This window comes from Sinocyclocheilus rhinocerous, unplaced genomic scaffold (genome assembly GCF_001515625.1).
Source record: "Sinocyclocheilus rhinocerous isolate Xijiao unplaced genomic scaffold, SAMN03320098_v1.1 scaffold3207, whole genome shotgun sequence".
Classification (NCBI taxonomy): Eukaryota; Metazoa; Chordata; class Actinopteri; order Cypriniformes; family Cyprinidae; genus Sinocyclocheilus; species Sinocyclocheilus rhinocerous.
In genome coordinates this window covers 46,444-59,925 of record NW_015626452.1, presented here as the reverse complement: position 1 = coordinate 59,925, position 13,482 = coordinate 46,444, and the positions used below count along the sequence as shown (strand labels likewise).

At 38.1% G+C, this 13,482-nt stretch overlaps 1 pseudogene; it reads left to right on the top strand.

Moving 5' to 3' along the window:
• The window catches only part of LOC107715682 (proprotein convertase subtilisin/kexin type 5-like), a 24,455-nt pseudogene extending 13,539 nt beyond the window's left edge, over positions 1-10,916 (top strand).
• Positions 10,917-13,482: the final 2,566 nt, after the last annotated feature.

Genomic DNA, 13,482 nt, shown 5'->3' with positions numbered 1-13,482 from the left:
ATTGTAGTTAGTAACATAAGCCATTGCATTACAGATTTTAGGTAATATAATCAGACTACTTTTGGATTACTTTTAGATTACTTTTGACCTAACTTGTTCATAACATTAATTTAAATAGAATAACCTTGTACCATATTGCTATAAAAATCTAGTGCATCAACATTACATTACGTCAAGGTTTCCCAAACTGAGGTTCGTAATATACATATATACGTAGATGTAAGAAAACCTAGCAATACAGCATACGTTGTTTTTAGTCCTGGCATTCATGTGAATATGTTAATGATGGTAAGAGGAAAACAAACTTGTATGTCTTGGGTTTCTTGCAGAGGTTATTTTGAGACTGAGCTGGGGACATGCGAACCCTGCGATGAACTCTGTTTGACCTGTGACGGCACAAGCAAGCAGTGCCTTTCATGTCAAGGAGGCCTTCATCTGGCCAACGGGCAGTGCAGACAAAACTGCGGCCCCATGAGCTACGTGGCAGAAGACGGCACATGCAGACGCTGTGCTCCTCACTGTGACGTGTGCACAGATTTTTCCACCTGTACAAGTGAGTGATCGTTACAACTGAGATCCATTTAAACGAGTAGTAACAGATACATCCAAATGAGTACTGAAAACCTATCAGTGACACTTTAATGAAATTATATTGAACTCATCTTTCTTCTTATATTATCTAGTGTACTATCTATTAATGTGGAATTATGTGTACAGACCAGTTAGAACATATTTGGATTACATTTGAATTTCAGTGGAAATTAGAGTACATTGAATTTGTAATCTAATAACTTTGTGTAACTATTTAATTTCAGGGTGCAGTTTTCTTTATTTGCTCTTAAACGGGGCATGCAAGGCCGTCTGTCCGAAGGGTTACTTTGAAGACTTGGATCAGGGCATCTGTGTGAGCTGCCATCCCACCTGTGCCACCTGTTCTGGTCCTCTCTCTGATGATTGCGAGACGTGTTCTGCCCTCAACCCAAAACTCTATGAGGGCACATGCTTGGAAGAGTGCCCACCGGGAACTTATTACCAGACCTCTGATAAGGAATGCCAAGGTGAAGTATTAGCTGTAGTTATACCACTAACACACAAAACCAGTATAATCCTGGTTAGTGTAAGTTCCACCTTAAGCTCCAAGTATGCTTCAGTTTTATGTATAATCTAGGGTATGCGCATAGTGTGTGGTGTGTAAATTTCGTAATCAGATTAGTATGCAATGCATGTAGCCCAATTTTTCTAGTCGTACATACTTTGCACCAAGGGTTTTCCTAGGGGGCGCCCCTAGGAAACAGAGGGACACCCATCACAGAGGGAAATAAGCACCTCAATTTAGAAGTGTACACTCGAGCTAACAAATCACAAATCACTGGAGGGGGCAATTTAACTCTCCGAGCTAATCAGGCGACCGATACATATCCTCAAAGGTTACGATTATGGCAAATTTGGAGAGACTGAGTTTTAGCAAAAACAACTAAAAACAAAATGAATGGGTGGCAGCAAAATTTCCAGATGATTTGCAAAATGGCAGATAAACATAGGGGGGTGCATATCCCGCTTGTGTGGGGACGTTAAGATATACGTGCAACTCTACAGAAAAACAGCACAGATGATGCACAAGGATGAAACTTTCTAGTGTGCGTGTATTAAAGGATTAGTTCACTTCCAGAATAAAAATTTCATGATAATTTACTCACCCCAATGTCATCCAAGATGTTCATGTCTTTCTTTCTTCAGTCGAAAAGAAATTAAGGATTTTAAGGAAAACATTCCAGGATTTTTCTCCATATAGTGGACTTCAATGGTGGCCAATGAGTTGAAGGTCCAAATTGCAGTTTCAGTGCAGCTTCAAAGGGCTCTACTCGATCCCAGCCAAGGAATAAGGGTCTTGACTAGCGACACGATCTGTCATTTTCAAAAAAATAAAATAAAATGTAAATTTTATCCACAAATGTGAAATCCAAGATGGCAGACTAAGTGCGTTGTGTGTTCTGAGTTCTCTGAGTTAACTTTTCGTCTGTGACTCATTTGTGATTGAAGCTTTTAGATTGTTTCTGCAAATTTCTGGACAAAAGTGCCACATTACATCCTTTTTAGACAAGGATATTTGTATTAACGGTTATAATGTATATAGGACTGACTGACCAAAAAGGGGTGGGGGGGTTTAGCAATTTTTATATATATATATATATAAAAAGTTAAAATATTTCTCTCTAAATCTGTGAATAAACAATTTGAATTTTTAGCTCTTGATCTTGAGGTCTCAAAATATCTCAGCATAACGGTTGTTGGCTGCTATAGGACACCATCTGCTGATAGTAGTGCTCTTCCTTCTTTATTCCAGCTGTTTTCAGATCTTGATGCTAAAGAATTAGTAGTTCTTGGTGACTTAAATTGGAATTGGTTGCATTCACCAACTGATTAATTTAAAAACTACTGTGATGCATTAAATCTTTTTCAGATTGTTGACAGTCCCACTAGGCTGAATTTAAAATGTCCAGAAAAATCATCTCTAATTGATTTAATTTTAACAAACGTTCAAACAAGTATTCAACTGCGTCCATATTTACGAATGACATCAGTGACCACTGTGTGGATAATGCACAGATAATGCATGATTTCCTCCTCTTTTATCAAACATGCTTCATGATAAACCTGGCATAGGCAAAAGCTAGGAAAATAGATTTACATTCAGACTGACTTGATTTTAGATGTCTGCGTAACGCATGCACGGTTGCAGTCAGAACAGCTAAAGCTGAGCATTTCCTTATACAAACATCAAACAATTTATCAAAATTTCGGAAAACTGTTAAATTGTTAACTGAAAATAATAAATGTATAGAACTTCCATTATGTATTATGAAAGGCTCTAATGCAATCACTGATAAAGTAAAAATGCTTAATTGTTTCAATGAACACTTCATAGCACTTTATAGCTTCTTGGCTTTTGTTTGATTCAATTAATGGTGCTCATGCGAACTCTTCAATTGTTCAGTCAGAGAATTTTAGGTCTAGTCAGTCATTCAATTTTTGCAATTTCTGAGGTGTGTAAAGCCCTTAAATCTTTAAATGTTTCAAATTGGCAGGTCCTAATAAATTGGAACCTTATTTTTTAAAGCTAGCAGCTGATTTTATTGCCCCACCTCTGACTCATATTTTTAAGCTTTCTCTTGTTTTAAATGAAATTCCACTTATATGGAAATCAGCTTTTGTTCTTCCCCTGTTTAAAGGTGGAGATCCTACACACCCAAATAATTACCAGCCCATTTCCTAGCTGTCTGTCCTGGCCAAAGTCGTCGAAACATTTGTCAACAATCAATTGAAGGTTAATAATATCCTGTTAATAATATCCTTTCTTTCTGTTAATAATATCCTGTCTGATTTTCAGTCTGGTTTTAGAAAACAAAATTGCCCAACTATAGCAGGCTTTAAAGTATTAAATGACTTTATTGAATTTGTTGACAACAAGAAACACTGTGCAGACTTATTCATTGATCTATCCAAAGCATTTGATACTGTTGATCACCTTGCTGATGAAAGCCTCGTCAGTATCGGATTATCTGAACATGCTATTGGTTGGTTTAATAACTTTCAAACAGAACTCACTGTGTACAAAAAGATGGTTTTATTTCTTATTCACTTAATGTAACCAAAGGTGTGCTTTCTTTGCTTGTTCGCTTTGTATACACTAGGTCGGTACTTTCGCCTACGTGAGGTCAAGCTAGTGCAAGACTGCTAAAGCACTGGTTAAAAAGTATATATATGATAATTTTTTAGAAAATGACGATCGTTTCATTAGATAAGACCCTTATTCCTTGGCTGGGATCATGTAGAGCCCTTTGAAGCTGCAATTTGGACCTTCAACCCCTTGGCCACCATTGAAGTCCACTATATGGAGAAAAATCCTGGAATGTTTTCCTTAAAATTTGAAATCTTAATTTATTTTTGACTGAAGAAAGAAAGACATTAACATCTTGGATGACATAGGAGTGACTAAATTATCATGACATTTTTATTCAGGAAGTGAACTAATCCTTTAAGTGTTTGTGTTCACACACACTATTAAATTGGAGTATACTCTGAAAGGCTATGCATTTGGCTGTATGCTTACAGGTGTTTGCTGCATCAAAACTTGATAGATTGGGCTTTTAGTCCTAGTCTTTGTATGTACGCTAGGGTGAATACAGTGTGTGTGACAAATTTTATTGTCAGCATAGTATGTGCAGTCAGATTTTTCCAACAGCACATACTCTGTATGCTCAGTTCGCACATACAGTAAGCATTGATTTATTTATTTTTATCTAATAAGTTTGTCCACATGGTGGCGATACTGGCCTGACTCATTGTTTCACAGTTAAAAAAGAAATGGATGAGACTACTGAAGATGCAACAACAACAGACACCCACACTGATGTGCACTTGTTTTCGGGGATTTAGAACAAATATAAGTACAAACGAGTACAAGGACACTTTGCTCATAACTTCTCAAGAGAAACAGTGCAGACACTGGATGAAAGTTGGACAAAACAAAGATGAAACTTTCTAGTACCCATGCACACTTTAATGCAAACTTTCAAATGGAGTATGCTTCAAAAGGCTATGTGCTCTGTACGTGTACAATAATAGTTTGTGTCAAAACTGAAGTATACTGGTTATTTGATTATTTATTTTATATTATTTATTTGCAGTAACTGAACACAGTTAGATAATTGTGATAATTCAGATCATTTATATATGCCCCATATTTGGCTTCATAGAGTGTCACCAGACCTGTGCACGTTGTGAGGGTCCAGAACCCACCCAGTGTCTGCAGTGTGAAAAGGGTCTGGTTTTGGATCCCAACACCATGATGTGTGGAGTTACCGGGGATTCGGACTGCCCACCCAAAACATTCCTCCAAAACAACCAGTTCACTTGCCAAGCATGTCATCGACTCTGCCAGTCCTGCGAAGGGCCAGGCCCCTCTGACTGCCAGACCTGCGCTTTGCCCAACTACCTCCACAGTACGAATGACCTGAACTCACATTATTGCATTTCTTTCGTATACTTCTACTGTTAAGAAAACAATGACATTGATTGTGATGTTTGTAATATTGATTTAAAGTGTTCATCAATTGTGGTTTGGCTTTTAATCCCTCTTTTGGATCTAAAGTATAGTAGAAAGGAAAAACATGATCTTTTGTTGTACAGGTTGTACAAGTAACTGGTTTAATGGGAACCTGTTTGTGTTCCAGATAGTTCGTGCATGAGCAAATGTCCCGTAGGAACTTACAGTGCCCATGAGGAGGCTGACGGTGTAGAGCTGGGTTTCTGTATGCCCTGTGATCATGTGTGTGCCACCTGTACTGGGGCGTCTCCCAGAGACTGTCTGAGCTGTGCACCAGGCTACCTTCATCTGCTCTCTCATCTCTGCGTTAGCCACTGTCCCACTGGGTAAGATCTTCCTGCACACATAAAAATTGCATCCAGCTGTTGGTAATTAAAGAGTTTAGTTAATGGGAAAGCACCAGCGAAACATTGTTTGATTAAACTGTAGCTTCCCAAACTTCTCAGAACTTAAAGTGGTTAAAGACCTGAGCTACTTTGACAAGGGTCAAATTGTTATGGCCAGATGAAACGGTAAGGTTTGTGGGATGTTCCTGGTCAGCAGGCATAAGAACCAACCAACAGTGGTCCAAGGTGCAACAAAACCCAATCTGGCAACAGGGTGTTGAGCAGCCAAAGCTACAATGGGCATGTGAGCATCAGAACGGCACACTGGAGGTGGGGAAGAAGGTTGCCTGGTCCAGTGATTCCCATTTTCAATTATATCAAGTGGGTGTCAAACTCAGTTCCTGGAGGGCCCCAGCCCTGCATAGTTTAGTTCCAACCCTGCTCCAACACACATACCATGTAGTTTTCAAATAAGCCTCAATGGCTTGATTAGCTGGATCAGGTGTGTTTATTTAGGGTTGCATCTAAACTGTGAAGGGCTGTGGCCCTCCAGGAACTGAGTTTGACACCCCTGATCTATGGGATGTGCTGGACCAACAGTTCTGATCCATGGTGGCTTCACCTTACAACTTCTAAAGACTTTGCTGATAATGTCTTGATGATAACATAGGACAGGACTTTCCTGTAGCTCAAACAGTAGAGCATGATGCCAAGGTCATGGGTTCGATTCGTGGGGAAAGCAAGAACTGATAAAATGTAAATGTGTAGCTTGAAAGCAAAGTTATCTGCCAAATGCATGAAAAACGGATTTGCGTTCACTTTATTAGAGCCGTGCCCTAGCATGGTGTTTCTATCTCATTTCCCAGTAATTTACTGCCTTATTTTCACTGTCTGTATATAATAACAAGACATGTGTTTCTTTCTCTGACTTATTGTGTCTTCCTCAGGTACTTCAGCACAGGAGAGTGCTGTGAGAAGTGTGACCGTTCCTGTGAGCAGTGCTCGGGCCCAGGGCCGGACGCCTGCAGGGTGTGCACACCTCCTCTGCTGGACCTGCAGGGCACCAGGCAGTGTGTGGATCAATGTCCGCAGCGCTTTTATGAGAGCAAGCACAGCTGCAGACAGTGCCACACCAGCTGCAAATCCTGCACAGGTATTTCTGTTATTCTAAAAGTGTGTGACGTGACGTGACATGTGGCCAAGTATGGTGACCCATACTCGGAATTAGTGCTCTGCATTTATCCCATCCAAAGTGCACACACACAGCAGTGAACACACACACTGTGAACACACACCCGGAGCAGTGGGCAGCCATTTTTTGCTGCGGCGCCCGGGGAGCAGTTGGGGGTTCGGTGCCTTGCTCAAGGGCACCTCAGTCGTGGTATTGAAGGTGGGAGAGAACGCTGTACATTCACTCCCCCCACCTACAATCCCTGCCGGTACGAGACTCGAACCCGCAACCTTTGGGTTACGAGTCCGACTCTCTAACCATTAGGCCACGACTTCCCATTGTTATATCATTGTTTTCACATTTTATGAGCTTCCGTAACACCAATATATCTTCATTCTTATCATTATATGGCCTCCCTTGTTTTGACCATGAAATTTTATATTGACCAGTCAGCAAACAGAATCAGATCTATCTGTCTGCAATAACATTTTCAGTTTCATTGTGCTAAAATGCATGCTATAGAATTAGCTATGAAATAAAATCTCTTGACTTGGCCACCAAGGAGGTATATAATACATCTCTAAGGAAGTTGCTTGGCTGACACAGGATTCCTGGAAGAACTAAAATTTGAAGTCTAGTAGTTAGTAGGTACTGTGCTACTAGTGTTAATTACATTCCAGTCTAAAAGGAATATTCTGTGTTCACTACAAATAAAGGTCAATCAGAAAAAGCAAAATGTTGATTACCACGAAAATTATTTTTTTGACATCCCTCCTTTTATTTAAAAAAGCAAAAATATGGATTACATTAAGGAACTTATTATGGAAGTAAATAAGGGCAATCTATAAACGTTAAACCTTTCAATCTTCCAATCTTTTGGGCAGATTTTGGTTTGCGCTATGTGTTGTGACATGAAGATTTGTCCTTATTGGAATTACTAAACTAGCAAAACCAATTTAGAAAAGAGTGAGCACATAAATTAATTATCGTTCATAATATGACTTAAGAAATGTAATACTTTAGTATACAGACCAATTCTCAATCTATTAACTAGTTGCTTATTAGCATGCTTATTAACATATTGGCTGTTTATTAGTACTTATAAAGCACATATTCTGCATGACCATATTCTGCATCCCTAATCCTACCCAATACCTGAACTTAACAACTACCTTACTATAAATAAGCAGCAAATTAGGAGTTTACTGAGGCAAAAGTCATAGTTAATGCTTTGTTAATAGCAGGAATTGGACTTTAAAATAAAGTGTGACCAAATTTTCAGTTTTTCAAGTAACAAGTGATGTCAAGGATTGAAACTTGTTTAGTCATTGGACAAGAATTATCAATTTTGATACTATGGTGACTTAAATATTTAATAGTGAATTAGAGATTGAATGTAGTGAAATTCTGACCTCAAAGTAACTCCATATTACCATCTCTTTAAATGAAACAGTTGGTGCCTCACCTTTTCTCTTCCGAGTGATTCTGTGTTGTTTGCAGATAACACTCCTCAGGGCTGTGTGACGTGTGACTGGGGCAGCGTCCTGCAGGATGGGGTGTGTTACCCTCGCTGTGAAGAGAGCCGATATTACTCGCAGAGTGTAAGTGCTGATGACAGAGGGTGTGTGGAAGTTTATGCCTTCATTTATAGTAGCATCTGATCATACTGCTATTTTTGTCAAAAGATGAAAACCATTAAAAATATTAATACTTTCATCAAAAGATATAAAAAACAAGATTTTGTATTTTTCAATGGCATTAGGGAGTTTGTGAACCCTGTGACGAGTCCTGTAAACATTGTTCCGGTGCCGGGCCCCAGAGCTGTCTTACCTGTCACCCAGGTTTCGCCCTTCATGCCCCTGACAGTCAGTGCTTGCCCTGCTGCCAGTCTGGGGAGAAGAACGAGAAGTGTTGTCTTTGTGATTCAGGCTCAGGTACTTTTTACTTTAAGCCTGGGTTTTTGACATAGGGAGACATATTAATTCACCCCCCAAAAAATAAATTTGCAGAAAATGTACACAATCTCAGGCCATCCGAGATGTAGGTGAGTATGTTTCTTCATCAGAACAGATTTGGAGAAATTTAATGTTACGTCACTTGCTCACCAATGGATCCTCTGCAGTGAACGGGTGCCGTCAGAATGAGAGTCCAAACAGCTGATAAAAACATCACAATAATCCACAACTAGTCCACACGACTCCAGTCCATCAGTTAACACCTTGTGAAGCAAAAAGCTGCATAATTGTAATAAACAATTCCATGAAGACGTTTTAAACGTCAAACTGTTGGAGGGAAATATGCAATGATCAAAGATCACTGTGTACAAGCGAAAACCAAAGCAGTTCTAAACAAATGTGTGGGTGGATTTTTGACACATAGCTTTTTACTTTAATTGATGGACTACAGTTATGCGGATTTCTTGTGGATTATTGTGATGTTTTTATCAGCTGTTTGGACTCTCATTCTGACGGCACCCATTGACTGCAGAGGATCCATTTCAAGTGATGTGATGCTAAATTTCTTCAAATCTATTCCTTTGAAGAAACAAACTCATCTAGGGGAGCGCGGGGCACAAAATAACATGGGGTTAGCTGTAACACACATGGTTTAAATATTTCCACACATGCTAGCATAACAAAATTTACGGCATTTACTAGTTGCCATATCAGCACTATATAGAGAAAAAAGTGTGCCGAAATTCAAAAATCTTTTGAAGATATCGCTGAACATTTATTTTTACCATAGTAAAAGTACATTTCTGGCTTGAGTAAATTTTTCATCTCAGTTTTTAGTATTAATTTAAAATGAGACAAATCTGCTATTATTTTAATCCCCAATCTGTTTTTTATCAGTTTAGATTATCAGTTTTTTAATGCTTCAATAACTAGCAGAAGACACCAACCAGTTTTAAATTCCAGTTGCGCAGATGGGGAACGTTGTAACACTACGTTACAATGTGCCCTGCTATTATTAAACTATGCTATTTTATGAGATTAGCGATGCAAGTTACTTTAATGAATTTTAATGAGAAACCACAAGAAACAGGTGAATAAAGACTGACAGTCAATGTTTAATGTTCAGAAGTTATTATTTCAAGAAATGTAAAGCATTTTGGCTCGTTTATGTGGGCCAAAATATAATAAGTCAATTGTACTTTGACGTCAAAATATCGTTGTGCCCCGCTCTCCCCTACATGTTAGATGGCCTGGGGGTGAGTAAAATTTCTGCAAATTTCAATTTCTGGGTGAACTATTCCTTTAATAATGTTTTAGTAAATGTTGAAATTAACATTAAGATTAGTAAATGCTTTAATAGTGGTTTCCATTTTTAATTCATGTTAACTAATATAGTTAACTAATGTAGTTAACTAAGGTTAAATAATGGAACTGTTTACTAATTTTACTCAAACTTACAGCCCAAAATGAGCAGTTTTGGGAAATCAGAATAATTTTAGTGAATTGTTACATTTGCACAGTAAAAAAGAAAATGGTCCAATAAATTAATTGTCCCTTCGCAAACAAGCACTGCATTTACATGTTTTTTGGTCACACTTTATTTTAAGGTCCAATTCTCGCCATTAATAAACCATTAACTACAGCTTTTGCCTCATACTCCTAATTTGCTGCTTATTAATAGTTAGTAGGGTAGTTGTTAAGTTTAGTTATTGGATAGGATTAAGGATGTAGAATATGACCATGCAGAATATGTACTTTATAAATACTAATAAACAGCCAATATGTTAATAATCGGCATACTAATAAGAAACTAGTTAATAGTGAGAATTGGTCCCCATACTAAAGTGTATTTTATTTTATTTTACAGAACTCTATATTAATTGTTATTAATTAATGAATATATATATTTTTAATTTTTTTATTAAAAAATGATTTTTAATTTTGTTTTTTTACAGCATTGTGTCTTGAGGCGCCTGTACCAAGCATAAGTCAGGATGATGCTATTCTGAGGTCCCAAGCGGTACAGCATGCATCTGCAGCTTTACCTGCCGCTCTGCTGCTAGCTGTAGTGCTAGCACTAGTTGTGTTTGCTCTGGTACAGGCGAGGGCCAAAAAGAGGTTATGCTGGAGACGGAGTTATGAACGACTGAGTGGGGTGGCTAGAGAACAGCCCAGTCCTCGGCCCATGCCACATGGAGTACCAGAACCAGAGGACAGCGGAGACGAGGTGGACGTGGTCTACACCAGTCGAGATGGATCTGTGTATCGACGCTACGGTTTCATCCACGAGCCAGACACGGAAGAGGAGCAGGACGAGGACGACGCTAATGAGAACACACACCTCAGCAGAGCCTAAAATATGGTCATCTGTGAACATTTATTTTACCATAGTAAAAGTACATTTCTGGCTTGAGTAAATTTTTCATCTCAGTTTTTAGTATTAATTTAAAATGAGACAAATCTGCTATTATTTTAATCCCCAATCTGTTTTTTATCAGTTTAGATTATCAGTTTTTTAATGCTTCAATAACTAGCAGAAGACACCAACCAGTTTTAAATTCCAGTTGCGCAGATGGGGAACGTTGTAACACTACGTTACAATGTGCCCTGCTATTATTAAACTATGCTATTTTATGAGATTAGCGATGCAAGTTACTTTAATGAATTTTAATGAGAAACCACAAGAAACAGGTGAATAAAGACTGACAGTCAATGTTTAATGTTCAGAAGTTATTATTTCAAGAAATGTAAAGCATTTTGGCTCGTTTATGTGGGCCAAAATATAATAAGTCAATTGTACTTTGACTTCAAAATATCGTTGTGCCCCGCTCTCCCCTACATGTTAGATGGCCTGGGGGTGAGTAAAATTTCTGCAAATTTCAATTTCTGGGTGAACTATTCCTTTAATAATGTTTTAGTAAATGTTGAAATTAACATTAAGATTAGTAAATGCTTTAATAGTGGTTTCCATTTTTAATTCATGTTAACTAATATAGTTAACTAATGTAGTTAACTAAGGTTAAATAATGGAACTGTTTACTAATTTTACTCAAACTTACAGCCCAAAATGAGCAGTTTTGGGAAATCAGAATAATTTTAGTGAATTGTTACATTTGCACAGTAAAAAAGAAAATGGTTCAATAAATTAATTGTCCCTTCGCAAACAAGCACTGCATTTACATGTTTTTTGGTCACACTTTATTTTAAGGTCCAATTCTCGCCATTAATAAACCATTAACTACAGCTTTTGCCTCATACTCCTAATTTGCTGCTTATTAATAGTTAGTAGGGTAGTTGTTAAGTTTAGTTATTGGATAGGATTAAGGATGTAGAATATGACCATGCAGAATATGTACTTTATAAATACTAATAAACAGCCAATATGTTAATAATCGGCATACTAATAAGAAACTAGTTAATAGTGAGAATTGGTCCCCATACTAAAGTGTATTTTATTTTATTTTACAGAACTCTATATTAATTGTTATTAATTAATGAATATATATATTTTTAATTTTTTTATTAAAAAATGATTTTTAATTTTGTTTTTTTACAGCATTGTGTCTTGAGGCGCCTGTACCAAGCATAAGTCAGGATGATGCTATTCTGAGGTCCCAAGCGGTACAGCATGCATCTGCAGCTTTACCTGCCGCTCTGCTGCTAGCTGTAGTGCTAGCACTAGTTGTGTTTGCTCTGGTACAGGCGAGGGCCAAAAAGAGGTTATGCTGGAGACGGAGTTATGAACGACTGAGTGGGGTGGCTAGAGAACAGCCCAGTCCTCGGCCCATGCCACATGGAGTACCAGAACCAGAGGACAGCGGAGACGAGGTGGACGTGGTCTACACCAGTCGAGATGGATCTGTGTATCGACGCTACGGTTTCATCCACGAGCCAGACACGGAAGAGGAGCAGGATGAGGACGACGCTAATGAGAACACACACCTCAGCAGAGCCTAAAATATGGTCACTAATGAGTCACATTCTACTAATTCTTTATACGTACACTTCTGTGGTCAGAACTCACTGGATTGGAAGGTGGTAAAGATTAATGATATATCGATACATGATAGCATCTTTATATGTGCTTTCCTGATACATTTATTCTTATATATTGTATATTTTTCAGAATTCAGAATATTGCTGCCAATGTAGATTAGTTTTATGTTATTGTAATATAACCCTTTCCATAATGTAATGTAATATTTGTTAATGTTGTTAATGACAGTTACTATAAAGTGGTACCAAACTTTTAGTTTTTTTTTTGGAGGGGGGAGGGTGATTAAAAGGTGACAGATAGTTTATTCATATTTTCTTAATAAAGAATATTCAATTAATTTCAGAAAAGCCATTTTCCATCTCTTTATTAGCTGTTCTGCTGAACATTAAGTCTTGATAATGCAGTCACAATTGAGCACAATACCACAGACCGCAGAAACCATCCTACATTTCATCTTATGATCATTTCTCAAATGTGCGTATGTGTAATTCAGTGAACGAATGTACGTACAAAAAAAAGTGTGTACGCCTCTTTTTAAGATGTGATATTTATGGCACAAATGATCTTGAAATTGTGCACAGCTAAATGGTTTCAGATCTCTGCCTTGTAAATGCCGCCTAAATAATGTCATTAACATATAGCTGTCACGGTGCACACACACGAGGAACGAGAAGACGCTGGAGAATACTTTACCAAGACTTTATTTCTATAGACCAAGGGAGACGAACTCAGGAAGACGTATAACAGCGGACAGAGAACTAGGGACTGGGAACACTTTAAATACACACAGGAGGAGGGAATGACGAGACACACCTGGGAGCAATGAAACATCAAGGGAAACAGCTGGGACAAATGAACTATACTAATCAGGACAGGAACAGGAAACCAACCAAATAAGGGCATAGGAAGGCACATGGGGAGCAAGA